We start from the raw sequence: 7636 nt of genomic DNA, 5'->3' as shown, positions 1-7636 counted from the left end.
CGTTATTCCTGCTTGAACATCTAGCTCCTGTTTTTCCACCTGAAAGCAATTTATCACGGCAGTCGATGCCAGTAACATGACATGACAGTAGGTGTGCATGCACGTGTTTCGTTTTTATTCACAAGCCTATAATGTGATATAGCTATGATGAATAACACCGCGATAGGTGGATGACATCCAGAGACGAAAGGTGCCTCTGCAGTCCTGATTCAGATTCAGTTTAGCGCCTGTATCTCGTTGTCTCAAGGTGGATAAGTTCAGATCCAATTATGTTACAGCCACATAAAAATATGACCATGCTTTATCGCTAAATGCAGCCATTATTCATACACATTGAAACAAATCAGTTCAGTAGCATTATGTAAGTTATTTAATTAGTTAATGCAAAAAAAGTATACACATTCACACACATATTGATTTATATTTTTATATTATATTTATAAAAATACCCTGAGTAGCCTATGAGGTGGGGCTGGTTTGATTGTATATAGCTAATAGGATAAAATAGTAGGCATATTTTGTTTTTTTGTAAGTCACTTAAAAGCGCCCGCTAAATAAATACATGTAAATGTACGATAGACACAAAGCTAGAGCAGTTAAAAGTGCTTCTGACTCTTCAAAGTCTCATTGCCTTGTAAACAGCGGCGCCCCATGGGTGTAGTAGCTAAATGAAGTCATAATCGTCTCTTGTAGTGCAAATGCATTATTTTAAAACAGCTCCCACCACCACAGTAAGTACATATTAACATACAAATCTGTGTTGAAAAAAGCAAAGAGAGAAAATTTAGTAATCAGTAGTCGAGCCTACTGATAAGGCTAACCAAAGGTTTACTGCAATAAAGATTTTTTTTAAAGATACTTAGCTTTTCAGAACACTTAACTCAAGTTGTGCAATAGCAAATACCGAAATATCCAAATACATGCTATCCTTTATGTATTTTTATATTTACTAATCATTCAAGGCATAACGCTGCGTTATGCAGTGATAAGACATTTCAGAGCCATTTCTGTGCTAGTGCTGCCCCCTCCTGGAAATGAGGGCTCTGATTGCAGTTTGGCAAGGACATATATTAGTCCCATGGAAACTTCACAAACTGGGTAAGCACAAATGCTAATGAGAATAAGGTAACTAGACAGTTCATCTCTACTGCCTGGTTTTAAAAGTGAGATGGGATGACATCCCCCACATAGCAACTTTGTGCCGGCCCAGATCCGGCCCACATCTGCCATGCACGGTATGATGATCTGGGCCACATGTGGCGTGGAATGATGGCTCTTGGGTGGACCGCTCCTATTTGCCAGATCTGAGCCACAAGCAGGCCATAGCAATGCCACATGTCAGCCAAGAGCAAAGAAATAAACCAGAACCGGACCTTGTCTGAGCCACAAAATCTTTATATATTATTTATAGAATCATCTTAGCAGTAACAAGCCTGTTAACAAGCAGAATCACTGAAGGAAAGAAGAGAACAGAAAAAAGAGACAGAAACACAAGAGCTACAACTGAGATATAGCCACAGCCTTAAATGAAATCAACTGAAGATAAAAAAGACATTAAATCTCTCCAGATCTCAGCAGAGGAGGATTAAACAACTCCACAAACTGCATTACATATTACTAACCAGGGTAGTGTTTCCCAAAAGCATAATAGTAGGGTGACCATATTTCTCATGGTGGAATGGGGTGGGTAATATGACCATTTTATTTGTAATATGAGAAATTTTATTTCACTATAATTATTGTTATATATATATATATAAAAAGACATTTACAAACAATATGACAAATACAATAGAGATACAAATTATATAAACTTGTTTTTCAGATACAATAGGTTTATTTACCATGTATACATTTATTTAACATAATTTGCTGTTTGATTAACATTAATGACAAACAAATATTTAATCAGGCTACTGTCCCTTTAAGATTGAATCCATGGATGTAATATACTGACACATATCCGGTTTTCACCTACCTGTTTATGTCCACTTAAGCCATAACTGACTGTATTTACATGAGATACTCCGCACGATGGACATTTTGGCAACTATGTGTGCATTTGACCCATGATTTGACCATTCAGGCGCAATAGAGATGACGTGTTTTTGTAGGCAAAACCCGAAAGCGAGTTAGCATTTTAGGACTTCCGGTTCCATCGCCCTAAAGTCTATGGGTTTTTTGAATGGGTTTTTGCCAAATTGCCTGAAATAAGGTCTGTGGTTAACAAAGCCTCTAAATATTTTCACGTTTTGATCTACGACATAAAACACACCAGTTATAACACGCTTGTGATTTTTTAAACCTTTATTGTGTCTTAGAAACGGCGGTTGCTAACAAATTGCTAAAAGGGACTACTTCCTTTGGCAGGGACTTTAGACGTCATCATGACAAACAGGACATTTGGACAGCATTTCTCATGAAAAAGTGGATAAGTATTCATACACAGCGCAGATCATAATCAGAGAGAATGTTTTTAAATAAAGTTGTTTTTTAAATAAAGTTTGAGGAAGTTTGGTGGTGGTGACGATGATCCGCAACCATGTTGTGCTGTGGTCCGTTTATAGCCTACTGTTAGCTTTTTATATCTGATGACTTTATTTAGGCTTCAAAATGTATAAATGTTGTGTTAACTTGTAAAGATGATCTTGATAGACAAAACGTGTAAGTGTCATAACCCTTTGTTAAACACAGAGCTTATTTTTTGCGATTTTCCAAAAGTCTATGGGAAAAATGCATTGCTTTCGATCGAGGGAACCCGTGTGCCGCTAACAACCGGGTTGGTCTACAAAAACACGTCATCTCTGTGGTACTCTATGAGAACTGATCACGCGCTGTCTGAGAGAGCTGGATCGCACGCGAAAGAGAGCGCTTCCGGTGTGCGTCATTCAGCGTAATTCCGCCTATCCCGCCTTCACTAACGGCAAGTCCATCGATAACGAATTGTGATTGGATGGTAATTTTGTTCTACGACGAATTTGATTGGGCTGTTCTTGCGCGACAGAACACCACTACCACTACACGTTCTATCAGTCATAACAAAATTTTAGGAAAGATGAAATACGGAACAAAACATGTTTTTTTCTTAATAAGTCGGGACACTAAAAATAGACCTGAAATACGGGACTGTCCCGGGAAAAACGCGACGTCTGGTCACAGTAATAGTAAGCCTAAGCTGATCGTAGAACTATTGCCACCAATGGAGCTAGGATCAACTTCGGCTTATGGTGCTTTTGGGAAGCGTTACTCAAATTGACTTTATTTCTGTCATTCATCTACAGAATTCTTATTGAGAATTAACAGAAGTTTAACGCTTATGTTTGGTTCATTTGAAGTCACCATAATAGTGATCGGTGTTTCCATTAGTTGAGCTCTGAAATCTTATATGTTTGTTTTCACTGACAGTGGGTTTGTCAAACACATTTGCAGTAATACAGAAAGCTGAAATGAGATCAGATGATGATTTTTAGCTGTTGATGGTTTTATAATTGTTGTGAAGCAGCCTGAATCACTGATGTCATTTGAATGTAATAATTGTATTGTGCCATTAATACATTTAAATTACAAACCATATTTTACTGCAACATGAGATCACACTGTATTACAGAAATGATAATAAAAACAATGAGCAGAAAACAATATACAATAATGACAAACACAAATATGAGCAATCAGCGTATGAATCTCAACAATGGTGACAACAAAATATTCAGACAATCAGGTCAACTCTGGACATCACAAAAAGCTAGTAAAAAACAGAACAAAAACCACAGCAAAACTGCGTAATTTATTCATGCTGTGATGCATGCTGGGAGTTTTGTACTATTGTTCCCAGCATGCATTGTGGCACGACACTTTTGATTGTTACCATTGTTGAGATTCATGTGCTGATACTTGATGTCCTTGTGTGTCATCTTAGATTTTTTTTAAGCTAATTTCTGCAATATAGTGTGATCTCATGTTGCAGTAACACAGAGTTTACAATGTAAATGTATTATACTGCAAAAAATCTTTTCTTATTTAGTATTTCAACATTGTTAGAATTGTTGTAAATATCTAAAAAGTCTTAAATCCAGAAGTAAAATAGCATGTTTTTTCTTATTTTCTGGAAAAAAAAAAAAAAAAAAAAATCTAAATAAAGTGAGTTTTTGCTTAAAACAAGCAAAATGATGATCGAAAATCTTAAGACCTGAGGATCAGTGTGTTTGATTAGGTTTGGAACAACATGCAGACCTGTGGCTCTCCAGGAATTGAGTTTATGATAATCCAGCGTTGTCAAGACACAGATCTGGGGGAAAAATCTGCTGTATTGAAGGTTTACAGAAGCATGTAGCCTCCATAATCCTTAATGGAAGAAGTTTGGAACAATCAGGACTCTTACTAGCTGGCCTCCTGGCCAAACTGAGTATTTGATGGAGAAGGGCCTTTTAGTAAGAGTGGTGACTAAGAAGCTGATGGTCACTCTGGTTGAGCTCCATGATCATATATGGAGATGGGAGAAACTTACAGAAGGACAAACATCATTGCAACACTCCACCAATCTGGGCTTTATGGCAGAGTGGCCAGACTCAAGCCTCTTCTCAGTGAAGACACGTGGAAACCCACTTGGTTTTTGCAAAAAAAGCACCTAAAGGACCCAGACTGGGCAGAAGGTTCACTTTCCAACAGGACAATGATCTTAAGACAATGTAAGAGAAGTTTATGGACAACTCTGTGAATGTCCTTGAGTTAGGGCTGGACGATTATGGCCTAAAATCAAAACCTCGATTAACTGAACATTTGACCTCGATTACGATTAATAATTATTAACAGGAAGTATTAACAGGATTAAAAAAACGAAATAACCGACATGGGAAAATTACGTCGGTTAGAGGTTTTGAATTTCGGTTTCGATTACTTTTCAATTAATCATCCAGCCCTACCTTGAGTGGCCCAGCCAGAGCCTGGGCTTGAACCCAATCAAACATTTCTGGAGAAACCTGAAAATGTCTGTCCACCGATGATCCCAATCCAACCTGACAGAGCTTGAGAGGATCTGAGGAGAAGAACGGCAGAAAATCACCAAATACAGATGTGCAATGCTTGTCACATCATACCTAAAAAGCCTTGAGGCTGTAAAGATGCTTCAACTAAGTATTGAGTTTAGGGATTGAATTCTTATGCAATGTACTTACTTCAGTTTTTCGCTTTGTCATTATGGTGTATGGAGTGTAGATTGATGTGGGGGGAAAAAGTAGTTTAACATAAGGCAGCAACATAAAATGTGAAAAAAATGAAGGGGTCTGAATACTTTCACAAGGCACTGTATACACACACAAACAATAATAAAATGAAATGCATGTACAGTAGCTGAAAACACCATTCGTCCAAAACAAAAACTTGCTTTAAAATGGCCAATATATATTTGTTTGTCAATAATATTATGAGAGGACATGTGAAACTAAGCAAATCTAACCTAACAAAACAAAGTCCTTAAACAACCAGAAAGGGGCAGTGTGGTAGTCTCTTTAGATCGAGAGCAAAATATTACAGAAAAACTGTGGGGGGAAAAATCATGTGTATGAGTATTTTTATTAATAAATAGCGAAAAGTAACAATTTACATCTGTATTAGGGTGCTACTAATCACAACAAACAGATTATTGCAGATATTTACTGTATAGTTATGTTATCAGAAAATAACTTTACTTGGTCTATTTACTGTATAAACAGTTTTAAGGGAGTAATTGAAAACCAAAGGCCAGGTCGGTACAAATATGTGGTTTATTATTGTTCATAAATATTTTATTCAATTTTTGACAAACAACCTCTTGGAAAGCACAGGTAGCCTTCAGTTATTTATGGACATTAATGTTTAAAAGTCCTATTATTTTTTAATTCTGTTTGAACAACATGAGGTTTATGAACATAACTTAAAAACCTAAGACCCTTCTGACAATTACATGACTGAACGCTTATGTACTGAAAACACGGCCTGGGTGTCTGCAGTCAATCATCAAATCTTGACAGGCTGAGACAAAGTAAGGCATGGACAAAACACATCTTTCTTGCTTCAGAGTCTTCAAAAATGAAATGTCCTCAAGCATTTCAATTACTAGCTAGTCAAGTGATCAATATGGTTAATGAAAAAGAAAATGACAACCAAAAAAATTAATTATTGAGAGGCCACAAATTTATTAAAATAATTCTTAATAAGATCTAATTGTTGTTTACTACTACTAAAAAAAAAAACGAACAGAAATTGTATTTATATTTTTATTCAGTGATATTTTTATAATAGATAATAAATAGAACACTTTATTACTTTATGACATTTGCATTTATGCATTTGGCAGACACTTTTACCCAAAGAGACTTACATTGTATTTAAAGTGTTTTATCTGTTCATGCAGTTTATCAAACCCATGGCACAAAAAGAATAAGACAATACATTCTTCTAAACATTCTAAAATGTAACATGCATTATTCAGTCACTCTCTATGCAACTTATTTTCTCACTTAATCAGTCTGTATAGAAGAACAACTTAATTTATGCATTCTTTATATTATTTGCATTCCTTCATTTAAGAATTTAATTAAAATAGTTTAAAAGCTGAAGTGGGACAGGATGAAGCATGGCATACGGAGCATATATCAAGCATTAGAACACCATCTGGAAAGCACTTCACACCACACAGACGAAAAAACAGATGTTTCTAAGATCCTTCACAACAGCGTGTTCCTTGTGAGCTGGCAAAGATCAAGAAAACATGCTCTCAATCCCACCGCAGAACAAACAGATGAAACTCAGAAATCAACAGTTTCTTCAAATCCCCACCCCTTCCAATTCACAGATGTCAAACAAATAGGATTTCTGGGAAAGATTCTTGTCTTCATTTAGCACTAACATGTCATTCTGAACCACTATCAAACCATTTAGTTGAAAATAAATACTTACAAGCTCATTATTGTATACAGGCACATACTTTATTATCAGTACTGTAATATCTCAGTCATTAAATATAAAAATCTTCAAATACCAAGAAATTATGTTACTGCGTCTTTTAAAGGGTTAGTTGACCCAGAAATGAAAATTCTGTCATTAATTACTCACCCTCATGTTGTTCCACACCCGTAAGACCTTCGGAACACAAATTAAGATATTTTTGATAAAATCCGATGGCTCAGTGAGGCCTACATAGCCAGCAAGATAATTAACACTTTCAAATGCCCTGAAAGGTACTAAAGATGTAATTAAAACAGTTCATGTGACTACAGTGCTTCAACCTTAATGTTATGAAGCGACAAGAAAACAAAATAGCGACTTTATTCAACAATATCTAGTGATGGGTGATTTCAAAACACTGCTTCATGAAGCTTCGAAGCTTTACGAATCTTTTGTTTTGAATCAGTGGTTCGGAGCACCAAAGTTACGTGATTTCAGTAAACAAGGCTTTCTTTATGGTTCACGTGACTTTGGCAGCTTGATTCACGCTCTGAACCACTGATTCGAAAGATAATATTCGTAAAGCTTCATGAAGCAGTGTTCTGAAATCGCCCATCACTAGATATTGTTGAATAAAGTCGCTATTTTGAGTTTTTTTGCCGCACAAAAAGTATTCTCATCACTTCATAACCTTAAGGTTGAACCACTGTAG

This window comes from Ctenopharyngodon idella, chromosome 22, assembly GCF_019924925.1.
Source record: "Ctenopharyngodon idella isolate HZGC_01 chromosome 22, HZGC01, whole genome shotgun sequence".
Classification (NCBI taxonomy): domain Eukaryota; kingdom Metazoa; phylum Chordata; class Actinopteri; order Cypriniformes; family Xenocyprididae; genus Ctenopharyngodon; species Ctenopharyngodon idella.
The sequence above is the reverse complement of the archived record's forward strand: the minus strand, read 5'-3'. Positions refer to the sequence as shown.